Source organism: Delphinapterus leucas, chromosome 6 (assembly GCF_059928025.1).
Source record: "Delphinapterus leucas isolate spDelLeu-1000000601 "Yukka" chromosome 6, BTC_Dleu_Yukka2, whole genome shotgun sequence".
In the NCBI taxonomy this organism is placed as follows: Eukaryota; Metazoa; Chordata; class Mammalia; order Artiodactyla; family Monodontidae; genus Delphinapterus; species Delphinapterus leucas.
Window position 1 is genome coordinate 86,538,099 of NC_143134.1, and position 17,709 is coordinate 86,555,807.

Genomic DNA, 17,709 nt, shown 5'->3' on the forward strand with positions numbered 1-17,709 from the left:
TTTCCATCGCTTCTGGAAGACAAAAGTTGAGATTTAAACTCAAAGACAGGATCTGACCAAGGTTTCTGGACGCCTGCGTGACCTTCCCCCTTGCTCTGTCTGAAGAATCGTCCGCCATTTCCATCCCGGCCGTTGCACTTCGAGGCTTCTCAGTCCCTGAACCCTCCACCCCAGGCCGCTGTCTCAGAAGCCCTGGAGGTGGGGCTGCGCCTGCGCGACACCCGTCGTCCCCTTCGCACGGTGGACACTCAAGGGAACTCCACGGGGGTGATCTTAGCAACAAATGCAGTAACAGCATTGACTTCTGCTAAGACTACACCTTGCCCTGGCCTTGCACAGGTGACGTAAGTCTCAGATCTCGTGCTAATATGAGCTAATGGGGTTGGCCTTGAGAACTGGAATGGACAAGTGAAGAGCTTTGAACACTGTTAAGGGCCGATGTTAAGGAATGGGCTGGGGGCCCTAATGCAGTTACCCTGTGAGCCTTGCCAGCCCCCAGAGAGGCCAGTGCCGTGGAAGTGCCTGCACAGGTCAGAAGGACGGCGAGACTTCAAGGTGCCAGTCCATACACTAAATTAAGAAGTCATCCCTGATTCTCTGCAGGACCAGTGAGTATAAGGAGGATGCTCACAATCCTCTGGTGGTGGTTTTCAGGGGAGCCCAAAGTGCTTTCATTTCCCCTGGGACCCATCAGTGAGCAGTAGTTCGTGGGAACCCCAGGTGAAGGCCTATCAAGGCGTTAGTGTCAATGGACAGTGAGGGTAGAGGCAGAACCATTTTTCACGCTTTGCAAGATCCAGGACGGCAGGACATGAGGCTCTCCCGCAGAAAGGGTTAGGCTTTTTTCAGGGCAGAAAATCTCAGGTGAATGTCTTCAATTGCAGGTATTGATACATTCATGGATTATTGAGGGCCTACTGTGTGTCCAGGTTCTGTATTAATTAGGAACCGTAGCCGTGTTTATGTTAATAAAAGGGAAGAGAATCCTTTTTTTGTGACTGTTTTCCCTATTAGAAAATATTATTTAGTGAATTTGAAAGATATGGAATAGGAGAAGGAAGAATCTCATAGATTCCCGCCTTCAAAATAATTACTGTTAACTTTTTGATGCATCTCTTCCCAGATTTTGCTGTGCCTAATTTTACATTGCTTAAATAATACGTACTTTAAAAGAAAAACACCCGCTATCATAAACATTTTAATGTTATTATAAACTTTCAGAAGTGACATTTTTAATGATGACATCCTAAGTGCTACAGTATTGAATTCTACTTTTTGTTGACATTTGGGTAGTTTATAATTTTTTTAAATTTTAATATTTTGCTCTCCATGTTTGGTCATAATTGTACTTGCTTATAAACTGTCCTATTACAAACAGCATAAAGCTTTTCCTAAATGTCTGATTAACCCAGGGCTGTGCCCTGGGCTGAATGCTTTTTTCTTTCTCCAGCCTCTTTCAATGAGTGGTTAACTATTTCAGTGCTAGTGTCAAGCCAGTGAAAACAACTGCTTGCTAAACTGCTTGCTAAACATCCTCAATGTAAAATCTTCTAAACTTAACCCAGTGTCTTCCATTGGCCCCAGTCTTTGTTCCCTCCCTCTTATCTTCCCAATATCAATTAGTAGCATCTGGACACTCAAACAAGACACACAAGAGCCATTCTGTACTCCTCTCTCTTCATTTTCCCCGTTACTAGTCAGCTACTACGTGGATGAACTGATAAAATATGCTGGGCAGAGAAATCCTAGAGTTCTCACAGTGAACTACATCCCCTCCAAATGGATTGTAAGATCCATCAGGTCGTGAGTTGCATTTTTGCAATTAATTTAAAAATATCCCATTCCGACACAAAAACAAATATTTCATTCCATGTCAAAATTTCAACTTATTTATTTACTTTCTTTTCTGCCTTAATTAAAAATTTTATTTATTTATTTATTTTTATTAATATATATATATTTTTAAGTATATTAGTTCTCATTTTATTCATAGGAAAATTCTGGTTTGGAGAACCAATTTTATAGCCACTCTACTTTCCTATCTCATTTCCTTCAAACGTCCCATCTTCTAAACACTCTTAGGTGCTCACTGTCCTCAAGTATTTTGCACAGTGCCCAACACACAAGACATAAAATTTCAAAAAAGGAGACAAATATGTTATCTTGGTTGATTTCAAAATTATCCCATTCCTTAACTTTTTTTTTTCCAATTTTTGAGACTGAAAAGAGTTGGGAAACACCTTTATCTCTCCCTAGTCAAAGAATATTTTAATCTTACACTCTGATCAAAACCAAAACTTTCTTTAACTCCTATCTAGAAATCAAACTCTGCACATCAGTCAAGGCTCTCTCAAAAGTCGCCTCCTCCATGAAGCCTGCTCTGAATGATTCAACCACAAAAAAATCCTTCCCATGCCACATTTTATCTGAAGCTGTATATACTGAGTTTTTTGTGGATGTTTGATCTTCCCAGTTACCCTATCAGTCTCCACATCCCTTGCAGCACCCAGGGATCTGACCAGCAACAGATCCTGCATTAATGAATGAATGAGGCCAGAGCCTAGGGAAGGCGGACACAGTGCTGGGTGGAGTGGAGAAGTTGGAGCTTTGACCTGGATCTGAGGCAGGCTAAGGACTCTGCCTCATGGAGGGTAAAGAAGACAGTGGTGAGGAGGGAGCAGATGAGCCTTGCTGGGCACAGGGTCAGGAAGGAGACAAACTGGTATATCTGATTGCCAGACTGAAAAGGATCAATTCCCTTCTGAACACAGTGAGTAAGGAGAGATTCTAGAAGCACACCGGGTTGCATCTAAAATCTACATGCAAGGGCATACACTCCTCTTCAACCTGCTGGCTGCCTTTTGCCTTGATTTAATTTTCCCCTTTCTCCTTTCACATTGTTTCCAACAGGGAAGCAGCCAATATTTGCTATATAACATACACTAAGAAAGCTGAAGAGAGTCAAAAATCATCAACTGGAGAAAATGTCCTGTGGGGATTTCTTTCTTTTCTTTTTTAACCCAACACAGCCAAAATTTAATTAATTAATTAATAATAAAAAAGAGTACATTTGATGTATAGGTATGTTGCATTGAATCACTGAAAAGCAGTGAGGTACCCATCCCACCGCCTAAGGAATAGAACTTCACCAATACCTCCTACTCATTTTTTTTTTTAATTAAAAAATTTTAGTACAATTTTTATTTTATTTTTTAATTTTTTTGCGATATGCAGGCCTCTCACTGTTGTGGCCTCTCCCGTTGTGGAGCACAGGCTCCGGAAGCGCAGGCCTAGCGGCCATGGCTCATGGGCCCAGCTGCTCCGCAGCATGTGGGATCTTCCCGGACCGGGGCACAAACCCGTGTCCCCTGCATCGGCAGGCAGACTTTCAACCACCGCGCCACCAGGGAAGCCCCTTAATACAATTTTTAAAGGTTACTTTCCATTTATAGTTATTCCAAAATATTGGCTATGTTCCCCATGTTGTACAGTACATCCTTGAGCCTGTCTTATACCCAATAGTTTGTACCTCCCACTTCCCAACCCCTATATTGCCCCTCCCCCTGCTCCCCACTGGTAACCACTAGTTTGTTCTCTATATCTGTGAGTCTGTTTCTTTTTTGTATTCACTACTTGGTTGTATTTTTTATATTCCACATATAAGTAATATCACACAGTATTTGTCTTTCTCTGTCTGACTTATTTCACTTAGCGTAATGCCTTCCAAGACAATCCCTGCTGCTTCAAATGGCAATATTTCATGGCTTTTTTAATGGCTGAGTAGTAGTCCATTATATATATATGTATGTACCACATTTTCTTTAACCATTCATCTGCTGATGGACACTTAGGTTGCTTCCATATCTTGGCAATTTTTTTCCCCCCACCCCACCACAGTGTTCCCCCCTTGGTGTCCATACATTTGTTCTCTACATCTGTGTCTCAACTTCTGCCCTGCAAACTGGTTCATCTGTATTGGCAATTGTGAATAATGCTGCTATGAACATTGGGGTGCATGTCTCTTTTCAAACTGGTGTCTTGGGGGTCTTTTTGCATATATATCCAGGAATGGAATTGCTGGGCCATATGGTAGTTCTATTTTTAGTTTTTTGAGCAACCGCCATACTATTTTCCATAATGGCTGCACTAATTTACATTCCCACCAACAGTGCAGGAGGGTTCCCTTTTCTTCACATCCTCCCCAACACTTGTTATTTGTGTTCTTTTTTGAAGATAGCTGTTCTGACAGGTATAAGATGATGTGTCATTGTTGTTTTGGTTTACATTTCTCTGATGATTAGTGACGTTGAGCATCTTTTCATGTGCCTGTTGGCCATTTGTATTTCCTCTTTGGAAAAAATGTCTGTTCAGTTCTGCCTCTTTTTTAATTTGGTTGTTTATTCTTTTTTTTTTTTTTCTTTTTGCGGTACTCGGGCCTCTCACTGTTGTGGCTTCTCCCGCCGCGGAGCACAGGCCCCGGACGCGCAGGCCCAGCGGCCATGGCTCACGGGCCCAGCCGCTCCGCGGCATGTGGGATCCTCCCGGACCGGGGCACGAGCCCGCGTCTCCTGCATCGGCAGGCGGACTCTCAACCACTGCGCCACCAGGGAAGCCCGGGTTGTTTATTCTTTTGATGTTGAGTTGTATGAGCTGCTTATATGTGTTGGATATTAATCCCCTTATTGGTCATATCATTTGTAAATAATTCACCCATGCAGTAGATTATCTTTTCATTTTGTTTATGGTTTCTTTTGCTGTGCAAAAGCTTTTGAGTTTAATTAGGTCCCGTTTGTTTATTTTTGCTTTTATTTCGTTTACTTTAGGAGATGGATCCAAAAAAATCTTGCTATGATTTATGTGAAAGAGTGTTCTATCTTTTCCTCTAGGAGTTTTATCATATCCTGCCTTACATTTAGGTTTTTAATCCATTTTGAGTTTATTTTTGAATATGATGTTATAGAATGTTCCAGTTTTATTCTATTACATGTAACTCTCCAGTTTTCCTAGCACAACTTACTGAAGAGACTGTCTTTTCTCCATTGTATATTCTTGCCTCCTTTGTTGTATATTAACTGGCCATAAACGCATGGGTTTGTTTCTGGGGTCTCTCTCTTGTTTCCATTGCTCTGTGTGTCTGTTTTTGTGACAGTTCCATACTGTTTTGATGACTGTAGCTTTGTAGTATTGTCTGAAGTCAGAGAGCGTGATTCCTCCAGTTGTGTATCTCTCAAGATTCTTTTGGCTATTCGGGGTGTTTTGTGTTTTTATACAGATTTAAAAATTTTTTGTTCTAGTTCTGTGGAAAATGCCATTGTTGTTTTGATAGGGATTGCACTGAATTTATAGATTGCCTTGGGTAGTATGGTCATTTTAGCAATATTGATTCTTCCAATCTAAGAACACAGTATGTTGTTCCATCTGTTTCTGTCATCTTCAATTTCTTTCATCAGTGTCTTATAGGTTTAGGAGTACAGGTCTTTTGCCTCCTTAGGTAGGTTTATTTCTACCTTTTATTCTTTTTGATGTGATGGTAAACGATTGTTTCCTTAATATCTCTTTCTGATACTTCGTTGTTATTGTATAGAAATGCAGCAGATTTCTGTATATTAATTTTGTATCCTGCAACTTTACTGAATTCATTGATGAGCTCTAGTACTTTTCTGGTGGCATCTTAAGGATTTTCTATGTATGGTATTATGTCATCTGCAGTGACAGATTTACTTCTTCTTTTCCAATTTGGATTCCTTTTATTTGTTTTTCTTCTCTGGTTGCTGTGGATAGGACTTCCAAAACTGTGTTGAATAAAAGTGGTGAGAGTGGACCTCCTTGTCTTGTTCCTCATCCTAAAGGAAATGCTTTCAGCTTTTTACCATTGAGTATGATGTTAGCTGTGGATTTGTCATATATGGCCTTTGTTATGTTGAGATATGTCCCTCTATGCCCGCTTTCTGGAGAGTTTTTATCATAAATGGATGTTGAATTTTATCAAAAGCTTTTTCTGTATCTACTGAGATGATCATGTGGTTTTGTTCCTCAGTTTGTTAATGAGGTGTATCACATTGACTCATTTGTGGATATTTAAAAATCCTTACATCCCTGGAATAAATCCCACTTGATCATGGTGTGTGATCCTTTTAATGGATGGTTGGATTCAGATTGCTAGTATTTTGTTGAGGATTTTTGCATCTATGTTCATCAGTGATATTGGCCTGTAATTTTCTTTTTGTGTGTGTGTGTGTGTGTGTGTGTGGGTGTGTGTGTGTGGTATCTTTGCCTGGTTTTGGTATCAGAGTGATGGTGGCCTCATAGAATGAGTTTGGGAGTATTCCTTCCACTGCGGTTTTTTGGAATAGTTTCAGAAGAATAGGGGTTAACTCTTCTCGAAATGTTTGATAGCATTTGCCTGTGAAACCATCTGGTCCTGGACTTTTCTTTGTTGGGAGTTTTTAAATTACTGATTCAATTTCATTACTGGTAATTACTCTGTTCATATTTTCTGTTTCTTCTTGGTTCAGTCTTGGGAGATTGTACCTTTCTAAGAATTTGTCCATTTCTTCTAGGTTGTCCATTTTATTGGCATATAGTAGCTCTTAGTAGTCTCTTAATGATTCTTTGTATTTCCATGGTGTTGGTTGTAACTGCTTTTTCGTTTCTGATTTTATTGATCTGGGCTTTCTCTCTTTTATTCTTGATGAGTCTGGCTAAAGGTTTATCAATTTTGTTTATCTTTTCAAAGAACCAGCTTTTCGTTTCATTGATCTTTTCTATTGTTTTCTTTTTCTCTATTTCATTTATTTCTGTGCTGATTTCTTTCCTTCCCCTAATTTTGGGTTCTGTTTCTTCTTCTTTCTCTAGTTGATTTAGGTGTAAGGTTAGGTTGTTTATTTGAGATTTTTCTTGTTTCCTGAAGTAAACTTTTATCACTATAAACTTCCCTCTTAGAACTGCTTTTCTGTCTCCCATAGGTTTTGGATCATTGTGTTTTCGTTTTCATTTATCTCTAGGTATTTTTTGATTTCCTCTTTGATTTCTTCAGTGATCCATTGGTTGTTAAGTAGCATATTGTTTAGCCTCCACATGTTTGTGATTTTTGCAGTTTTTTCTTGTAGTTGATCTCTGATCTTATAGCATTGTGGTTGGAAAAGATACTTGATATGATTTCAGTTTTCTTAAATTTACCAAGGCTTTTTTTGTGACCCAGCATGTGATCTCGCCTAGAGAATGTGCCATGTGCACTTGAAAAGAAAGTGTATTCTGCTTTCAGGATGGAATGCTCTATAAATATCAATTAAGTCCACTTGATCTAATGTGTCATTTAAGGCCAGTGTTTCCTTATTCATTTGCCATCTGGATGATCTCTCCATTGATGTAAGTGGGGTATTAAAGTCCCCCGCTGTTATTGTGTTACCGTCAATTTCTCCTTTTATGTCTGTTAACATTTGCCTTATATATGGAGGTGCTCCTATGTTGGTTGCAAATATATTTACAATTGTTATATCTTCTTCTTGGATTGATGCCTTGACCATTTTGTAACGTCCTGTTTTGTCTCTTATGACAGTCTTTATTTTAAAGTCTGTTTTGTCTCATATGAGAATTGCTCCTCCAGCTTTCTTTTAAAAGATTTCCATTTGCATGGAATACCGTTTTCCATCCCCTCACTTTCAGTCTGTATGCATCTCTAGATCTGAAGTGGGTCTGTTGTAGACAGCAGATATATGGGTCTTGTTTTTGTATCCATTCAGCCAGTCTATGTATTTTGGTTGGAGCATTTAATCCATTTACATTTAACGTAATTGTTGATATGTATGTTCTTATTGCCATTTTGTTAATTGTTTTGGATTTGTTTTTGTAGGTCATTTTTCCCCCCTTTTCTTCTTTTGTTCTCTTCTCTTGTGACTTGAGGACTATCTTTAGTGTTGTTTGGATTCCTTTTTCTTTTTTGTGTGTATATCTACTATAGACTTTTGGTTTGTGGTTGCTTTGATGTTTTTGTATAGTGGTCTGTTTATATACATGATTGTTCTAACTTATTGATCTGTTCGTTTCAAACCTTGCATTTGTACTCTCATTTTAAGTACCCTGCATTTGTACTCTTCTTCCCTCACAATTACTGTTTTTGATATCTTATTTTACATCTAATTGTTTTGTGTATCTCTTAACTGCTTATTACAAGATGATTTTAGTATCAATACTTTCATCTTTTCACCTCCCTACTAGCTTTGTGCATGGATGATTTCCTACCTTTACTGTATGTTTGTTTTTACTGGTTAGCTTTTTCATTCTGTAATTTTCTTGTTTGTTTTCTTGTTTCTTGTGGCCTTTTCTTTCTCACCAGAGAGTTCCTTTCATATTTGTTGTAAAGCTGGTGTTGTTGAATTCTTTTAGCTTTTGCTTGTCTATAAAGCTTTTGATTTCTCCTCAAATCTCAACTGAGAGCCTTGCTGGGTAGAGTATTCTTGGTTGTAGGATTTTCCTTTTCATCACTTTATTTTTTTTAACTTTTTATTTTGTATTGGAGTATAGTTGATTAATAATAGTGTTAATTTCAGTTGTACAGCCAAGTGATTCAGTTATGCATATACATGTACCCATTCTTTTTCAAGTTCTTACTCAGCCATTAAAAAGTATGAAATACTGCCATTTGCAGCAACATGGATGGACCTAGAGATTGTCATACTGAGTGAAGTAAGTCAGACAGAGAAAGAGAACTATCGTATGATATCGCTTATATGTGGCATCTAAAAAAAAAGGTACAAATGAACTTTTTTACAAAACAGAAACAGACTCACAGACTTAGATAATGAAGTTATGGTTACCAGGAGGGAAGGGTGGTGGGAAGGGATAGATAGGGAGTTTGGGATTGACATGTACACACTGCTGTATTTAAAATGGATTACCAACAAGGACCTACTGTTAGAATAGGGAACTCTGCTCAATATTATGTAACAATCTAGATAGGAAAAGAATCTGAAATATATTGTGATACTCCCTTCTGGCTTGCTGAGTTTCTGCTGAACAAGTTCCCTTGTATGTTACTTTTTTTTTTTTTACTTTGCTGCTTTTACTATTCTCTCTTTATCTTTACTTTTTGTCCTTTTGATGGCAATATCTTGGTGTGTTCCTCTTTGGGTTAATCCTGTATGGGACTCTTTGTGCTTCCTGGACTTGGGTGACTATTTCCTTTCCCAGGTTAGGGAAGTTTTCAGCTGTTATCTCTTCAAATATTTTGTCAGGTTCTTTCTCTCTCTCTTCTCCTTCTGGGACCCGCATAATGCAAATATTAGCACACCTGATGTTGTCCCAGAGGTCTCTTATGTGTCCTCTTTTCATTATTTTTTTTTTCTTTTTTTTTGTTCAATGGCAATGATTTCCACTACTCAGTCTTACAGGTCACTGATTTGTTCTTCTGAATCATTTAGTCTACTATTGATTCCTTCCAGTGTATTTTAAATTTCAGTTATTGTATTCTTCATCTCTGTTTGGTCATTCTATATATTTTTAAACTCTTTGTTAAAAACCTCTAACTTCTTGTTCTGTGCATCCATTCTCCTCCAAGTCTTTGATCATCTTTATCATCACAACTCTGAACTCTTTCTCAGGTAGATTTCCTATCTCCACTTCACTTAGTTCTTCTTCTGGGGTTTTATCTTGTTCCTTCGTCTGGAACATATTCCTCTGCTGCCTAATTTTGTCTGAGTTGCTATTTATATTTTTACGTATGTGGTAAGTTAGTTACGTTTCTTCACCTTGGAGAAGTGGCCCTCTGTAGTAGGTGTGCTCTGCGTCCCAGCAGTGCACTCCCCTCTCGTCACCCAAGCTATGTGCTTTAGAGGTATACCCTAAGAGGGCTACACGGGTCCTTCTGTTGTGCTGGACGAGCTATGTGGTTGGTCTGGTAGGCCCCAGGTCTAGTTGGTTCCCAGGCTGCCTTGTGCAGATGCTGCTGGCTGCTGTTCAGTGGGGTCTGGTCATGACGTGGCTGGCTGTGGAATCTTGAGGCTAGTGCCGGCTCAGTGGTGGGTGGAATCAGGGTCCTGAAGGCTCTGGGGCTGTTGCCTACCCACTGGCAGATGAAGCCAGATCCTGGGTTAGTGCTGGTCCACTGGCAGGCAGAACTGGTTTCCTGGAGTCTGGCTGCCGGCCCCAGGGAAATCAGAGCTTATTTTATCAATAGATCATTGGGTGTGGAGGGGTGTCAGTTCCTGACACATTTGGGTATGGGGTCTGGGTGTCCCTGCTAGTGGGCCAGGCCAGGGCCCAGCTGGTACCAGGTATGGTATATGCCCTGATATGTGGGATCATAGTGTTCATGGTTCTGGTGGATGAGGCTGGTCTAGTAGCTTGGTCTGGCTTCCTGGTAGGAGGGGCTGGTGCCTGTCCACTGGTGGGGGGATCTGGGTATTGGCCCTCTGGTGTGCTGGGCCATGTCTAGGGACAAGCCCAGAGGTGGCCGTGAGGTCTTTAGTTAGCCTATCTACTGATGGATGGGGCTGTGTCCCATTTTGTTGTTTGTCTGAGGTGTCCCAGCAGTGTTGCCCGCAGGCTGTTTGGTTGGTCCAGGTCTTGGAAATAATGAGCCAAGATGTCAACCGTCAGCAATGTTCCCTAATATATCTGCCGCCAGTGTCTGTGTCCCCAGTGTGAGCCGCAGGCCCCCCACCCCCCATACAGGAGACTCTCCCAGACTAGCAGGTAGGTCTGGCCCAAGCTCCTATCAAATTAATTCTTTTGCCCTGAGTCCCAGTGTATGTGTGATTTTTATGTGCCCTTGAAGAGTGAGGTCTCTATTTTTCCCTGTCCTGTGGGGCTCCTGCAATTAAGCCCTGCTGGACTTCAAAGCCAAATGCTCTGGGAGTTCATCTTCCCAGTACCAGACCCCCTGGCTGGGGAGCCTAACATGGGGCTCAGAGCTCTCGCTCCTGTGGGAGAATCTCTGCAATATAATTATTCTCCAGTTTGTGGGTCACCCACCCATGGCGGGGTATGGGATTTGATTGCATCACGGGTCCACCCCTCCTGCTGGTCTTGCTGTGGCTCCTTCTCTATGTCTCTGGCTGTAGAAGATCCTTTCTGGTAGAGGCTCCAGTCTTTTTTTATCTACGGTTATTCTGCACATAGTTATGATTTTGGTGTGCTTGTGAGAGGATGTGAGCTCAGGCTCTTTTTACTCTGCCATCTTGGCTGCCGTCCTGCAAAACTTTGTGGGCTCACCTTTATGATCAGAAAGGCACTAGGTTGAATTCCCCCCATGATAACATGAAGTGGGAATATCATTCTCCAATATTAGATGAATTGGATGGAAAAGTATGGTTGACAGAGAAACACTAGCGTTCTCATTGTCTGCTATACTCCCAAAATAGACTGTAACTCATGGTCAGGAGTATTTTTAAAAATTATTTTTACTTGTGTAAGTAATGCATTATTAAATTGTCTGAGTTAAAAAATTAAAACAGTCTCCATAAGTCTGAAGACTCCCACTGATCAGCCTTTCCTACGAGGTAAACACTCAATTACTATTATCAGTTTGATATGCTGTACATTGACCTAGAATATGTATAGTTATAAAAATGTATCATATTGTGTGTGTTGCTCTACAGCATGGTTCTTTTATTCACCAGGTGTCTTGTCAGTTCACCTGTAATAGCTGTTATAGATGTACCTCACTCCTTTTAACTGCTGCATAATAGTTCTTTAAATGGGTAATCATCTTTTTTTTGGATTGCTGCACATTTGTTTCCTATTTTTCATTACTATAAACAGTGCTGCCATGAACCACTTTCTGTATGCCTCACTGTGCATATTTGCAAGTGCTTCTCTAGAGTGTATACCTAGAAATGGAATTTCTGGGTCAGGCTGTTCATTTTTTTTTTTTTTTTTTTGCGGTACGCGGGCCTCTCACTGCTGTGACCTCTCCCGTTGCGGAGCACAGGCTCCGGACACGCAGGCTCAGTGGCCATGGCTCACGGGCCCAGCCGCTCCACGGCATGTGGGATCCTCCCGGACTGGGGCACAAACCCGTGTCCCGTGCATTGGCAGGCGGACCCTCAACCACTGTGCCACCAGGGAAGCCCGGAACAGTTCTTTATTGATGCTTGACTTTTATAAATGTTAAATACTATAAGCCAGTTATTTTGTAGTATGTCTTCAATTTGGGTTTGCCTGATGTTTCCTCACGTTAGTTTTAGGTTATATGTCTTTGGTAGGAATAGCACACAAGCGAGGCAGGTTTCTTAATTTATCCTATCAGGTGATGCATGATTTTCATTAATCCCGTTACCAATGATGTTCAATTTAATCACTTGGTTAAGGTGTTGTCTGTCTGCCAGACTTTTATACTATAAAGCTTTCCTTTTTTTTTTGAGTAGAGGTACTTTGAGACTGTGTATATATCTTTCTATTCATCACACTTTTCATTCATGCATTCATTCATTCATTTATATTCACATGGGCTCATGGTTTTCTATTTTATTTGGTTAATTATAGTCTGTAATCAATATTTATTTATTTATTTTTCTTTTTTCTTTGGCCACGCTGAGTGACTTGTGGGATTTTTGCTCCCCGAGCAGGGATCAAACCTGGGCTCCCTGCAGTGGAAGCACAGAGTCCTAACCACTGGACCACCAGGGAATTCCCATGTAATCAGTATTTATTTTGATGTTTATGTTGTCTCAGGTTTGGAAAGTGGGAGCCCCTTCAAACTGGCTTCTGTATCCTTTTGACATATCTCTATCATTCTTTGAACATTTTCTTACTTTATCATACAACGTGTGTCAGGAGCATCTTGTATTTTCTGGCAACCAATCCTAGAATCAGCCATTTCTCCAAAATGCCCTGGTTTAATTTGCTGGAGTATGGTATTTAGAAGCCATTATGTAGGTTCTAACTGTGGTAAGTATGTTCATTGCTATTGGGGTGTTACTGTTCCATGTCTTCTCAGTGGACACACATATATATATGTGTGTGTGTGTGTGTATATATATATATTATATATATATACATATATATGTGTGTGTATGTTTATATAACATGTAATACATATTATAATGTACATATAATATGCATCTATATATTTTTTGTGTCTGTATATATTGAAAGCTGTGAGTTCACACTAATACCTCCAATTCCAGTTAAATATCCAACACTGTAGGATTCATTGTAGTTTTCTTCCTCTCCATATCTGTAACTTCGTCTCCAGTAGTGAGAAATCTGTCTCCCATTCTTCTTAAAAGAGGAAACACTTGTGATGTTTGGTAGACCAATATTAATTCTTCCTCTCTCAACTTGGGGTCTACATGGGACAGTATTTATGCAACGTGAAAACATGCATAATAGAGTTTTGTTTGATAGTTTAATCTGCATTTGATAATTTAATCTTTGAAAATATTAAATAGAGTAGAATCTCTCATTTTACATTTGTAGGTATTTATACTATGTTATCACTGCCAAGAGAAGCAAAATCTTAGTTTGATATCTCAGGAGATGATCATACTGTCATACTGCAAATGAGGGAAATGAATTATATGATATGTAATTGTCTTTATAAAAAACTTCCTGACTTTATATCTTTAGTGGAAATAAAAACAGCTGATTCCAAGTTGCAGCTATGAGGAAATCTCTGAGTTTATTTAAAGCATTTATTTAAAAATGTTTCTTTTTAGTTGCAAAACCTTTTGATAATTTTCTAACCTGCCAGCTACCATTTTATTTTCTAAAATTTATGGTTATCATTAGAATCAGGTATAAAATGTTATAATTCTTCACATTTACATGTTTTAAAATTAAGGAATCTTTAAGGGTGATATTTGATTCATTAATGGTAATGTATTTCTTCTAATAATTATCAGTATCTTAAATGTGGTATCAGCTATTCTCTTTGGCCTGGGATCACTTTTCCACCCACACAGTTCCCTTTTCATGTCTTTAAGTACTGCTGACTAGGCTGGGCTTCTCTAATCTCCAGTTTTGGAGATTGATTTTAGCTGTTAAATAGGAAGCTTAAACTCAACATGAACAAAACAGAACCCTTGTTTTTGTTTTTGTTTTCCTTTCAGTTTTATTGAGATATAAATGACATACAGCACTAAGTTTAAGGTGTACAGCATAATGATTTGACTTACATACATCATGAAATCATTACCACAATAAGTTTAGTGAACATCCATCATCACATATAGATTCAAAATAAAAAGAAAAAGTATTTTTTCCTTGTGATGAGAACTCTTAGGATTTACTTTCCTAACAATTTTCATACATACAGCAGTCTTAATTATATTAATCATGTTGTATATTACATTCCTAGTATTTACTTACTTTATAACTGGAAGTTTGTATCTTTTGACCACTTTTATTCAATTCTGCCTCCTTCCACCTCCACCTTGGGTAACCACAAAATCTGATCTCCTTTTCTGAGTTTGTTTGTTTTTGAAGTATAATTGACCTGCAACAGTATGTTAGTTTCACATAGTGAAACATAGTGTTTCAATATTTCTGTGTGTTACAAAATGATCACCACTATACTAGTTACTGTCACCAAACAAAGATACTACATTATTATTGACTATATTCTCTACCTGTATACTTCATCCCCATGACTCATTTATTTTTGTAATTGGAATTTTGTACCTCTTAATCTCCCTCACCTATTTTGCTCATCCCCCACCCTCCTTCCCTCTGACAATCTATTCTCTGTATCTATGACTCTGTTTCTGTTTTGTTATGTTTGTTCATTTGTTGTTTTTTTAGAATCCACACATAATAGAAATCATACATTATGTCTTTTTGTCTTCCTCTGTGACTTATTTCACTTTGCACAATACACTCTGGGTCCATCCATGTTGTTGCAAATGGCAGAATTTCATTCTTTTTTTATGTCTGAGTAATATTCCATTGTATATATATATATATACACCACATCTTTAGTCATTCATCTGTTGATGGGCACTTGGGTTGCTTCCGTATCTTGGCTGTTATAAATAGTGCTGCTATGAACATTGGTGTGTATGTATCCTTTCAAATTAGTGCTTTCATTTTTTCCAGATATATACCCAGGAGTGAGATTTCTGGATCATGTGGTAGTTCTGTTTCTAGTTTTTTGAGGAACCTCCATACTGTTTTCTATAGTGGCCTCACCAATTTACATTCCCACCAACAGTGCATGAGGTTTCCTTTTTCTTTCTTTTTTTCACATCCTTGCAAACACTTGTCATTTGTTGTCTTTTTTTTTTTTTCAAAAATTTCAATGTTTATTTACACATTGCATATCAAAAAGTTTGAAAAAAGAAGTTTCAACAGGAAGTTAGCAAATTCTCATAGATCTGCCTGTTTCTAGCACTTGGGGGAGATGGGAGTCTTGTAGTTCTTAGAGACTGGAATCCTGATGGCAGAACTTCAAATGTTCTCATCGCTTGCCAAGGAAGTGCCATACTTGATCTTCTTCATTACTTCCTTTATTCAGTGAAAATGGCACCGATTCAACTAATGATCTAGCTTCCTCTTGAGAGCAGTGGAAAGGGCTATCGCATACCTGCACGTTTGTCCAATTTATAGCCCCTCCATCACACTTCTCCGTAAGCAATGCTTTGCAATATTCATAAGTAGATTTAATAACTTTAAGAGCAAAAGCCTTGTTCTTGAATTCTCCATTAAAAGCAAACTGGTTGGGCTTCCCTGGTGGCGCAGTGGTTGAGAGTCCGCCTGCCGATGCAGGGGACACGGGTTCGTGCCCCGGTCTGGGAGGATCCCACATGCCGCGGAGCGGCTGGGCCCGTGAGCCATGGCCGCTGAGCCTGCGCGTCCGGAGCCTGTGCTCTGCAACGGGAGAGGCCACGACAGTGAGAGGCCCGCATACCACAAAAAAAAAAAAAAAAAAGCAAACTGGTTTTCCAGTTTTCCCTCTGGTATCTTATAAAATCTAAACCAATTAAGCATAGCTTCTAAGTAACCAGGTTTGTACTTCTTAACATCGTCAATATCATGAAACTTTGAGGCTTCAGGATCATTCACATTGATAGCAATTAATTTCCAATCTGTTTCATCCTGATCAATAAGAGCCAGAATTCCAGGGTTCTTCACATGAACAACATCTCCATGAGAAAGAACCTTTGAGCGTATCTTACAAATATCAATAGGATTATTATCTCCACAGCAGTCTGTGCTCTTATCTGTTCGATGGGGATCTTCCCAAGTCTGAGGGAGGGCACCATCATTCCATATATAACCCTTGTGAGGAAAGATATTTGCCACATAGGGAAGCTTGCCATCCTTTACATCTTGTTTAATGGGATTCAATGACTCCTCTGTGGCAGTCTCCATTTTAGCATTTGTCCACGGAGGTACTTCTACAACCATATTAAACAAATTCTCATATTCATCATTTCGTGCTCTCTTTGTAGGAATGCCATTTTCCTCTTCAGAGGAATATCTTGAAAGGGGAAATGTAGTGACCAGCTACATTCTTGAAAAAGAGGTGGTAACCGGGAGAGTGGGGCTGGCCGTGCTCCTCCGTGCGGTACAGGGCCATGGCGCAGCACGGCCGGGGCCCTGAGCTCGCTCCCTGTGGCAGGTGGGCGGCGGTGGCGGCGGCGGTGGTGGCAGTGGGGGCGCCAATGCGCCAGGCCCAGCTGGTCTGTTGTCTGTTTGATAATAACTATTCTTACATGTGTGAGGTGATATCTCATTGTGGTTTTGATTTGTATTTCCCTGATGATTAGTGATGTTAAGCATCTTTTCATGTGCCTGTTGGCCATTTTCTTTGGAAAAATATCAGTTCAGTTCCTCTGCCCATTTTTTAATTGGATTGTTTGTTGTTTTGATATTAAGTTATATGAGTTCTTTGTATACTTTGATATTAACTCCTTATTGGATATATTGTTTGCAGATTTCTTCTCCCATTCAACCGGTGGCCTTTTCATTTTGTTGGTAGTTTTCTTTGCTGTACTTTTTAGTTTGATGTAATCCCATTTGTTTATTTGCTTTTGTTTCCTTTGCTTGTTTGTTTTTTAAGTCAAACCTTACCTTCTCACATTTTCCCCTATTTCTATAAGTAGCAACATCCTTCTTTGAGTTTCTGAGGTCAAAAATTTTTCAGTTAGCTTTGACTTTTTTCTCACTCTCATACCCATAATTGGTCCATCATTAAATCTTTTATAGTATATTCAGAATCTGTCTAATGCTCTCTACCTGCTTCCTACTCAGGCATAGTGATTCAAGCTACCGTCATCTCTTGCCTAAATTCTTCTGGTAGCTTCCGAATTGTCTTCCTGCTTCCATGTTTGCCTTACCATCTATTCTCCACCTTGAAGCCAGACTGATATTTTAAAAACATACATTATATCATTTTACTTCTCTGCTTAAAACTTCCAGGAGCTTCTCTTTTTAACTCAGAAAAAAGCCCAATGGCCTCTGCATACCTTATATTTGATCTAAGATTTTTCTACTTCTTTGGCCTCATCTCCAACATTCTTTCCTTTTCTTCTTCTACTCTAGCCATACTACTGGCCTTCTTGCTGTTCTTTGAACATACTAAACATTTGCCTACCTCAGGGCCTTTGCAGTTATTATTCTCTCAGGCCGGAATGCTCTTTAATCTGATATTTTCTTGGCTTAAATCCTTCAGTTTTTTTCAGGTCTCTTGCTCAAATATCACCTTATCAGAAAAAGCTTTCCTGACTGCCCTAAGTAAAATTAACCTACCTCTCATGCTCCTTATCC

At 39.4% G+C, this 17,709-nt stretch overlaps 1 pseudogene; it reads right to left on the minus strand.

Annotated features, from left to right (window-relative positions):
* Positions 1-13,763: 13,763 nt before the first annotated feature.
* LOC111188053 (inorganic pyrophosphatase 2, mitochondrial pseudogene) lies at positions 13,764-17,051 on the minus strand (annotated as a pseudogene).
* Between the last annotated feature and the right edge of the window lie 658 nt (positions 17,052-17,709).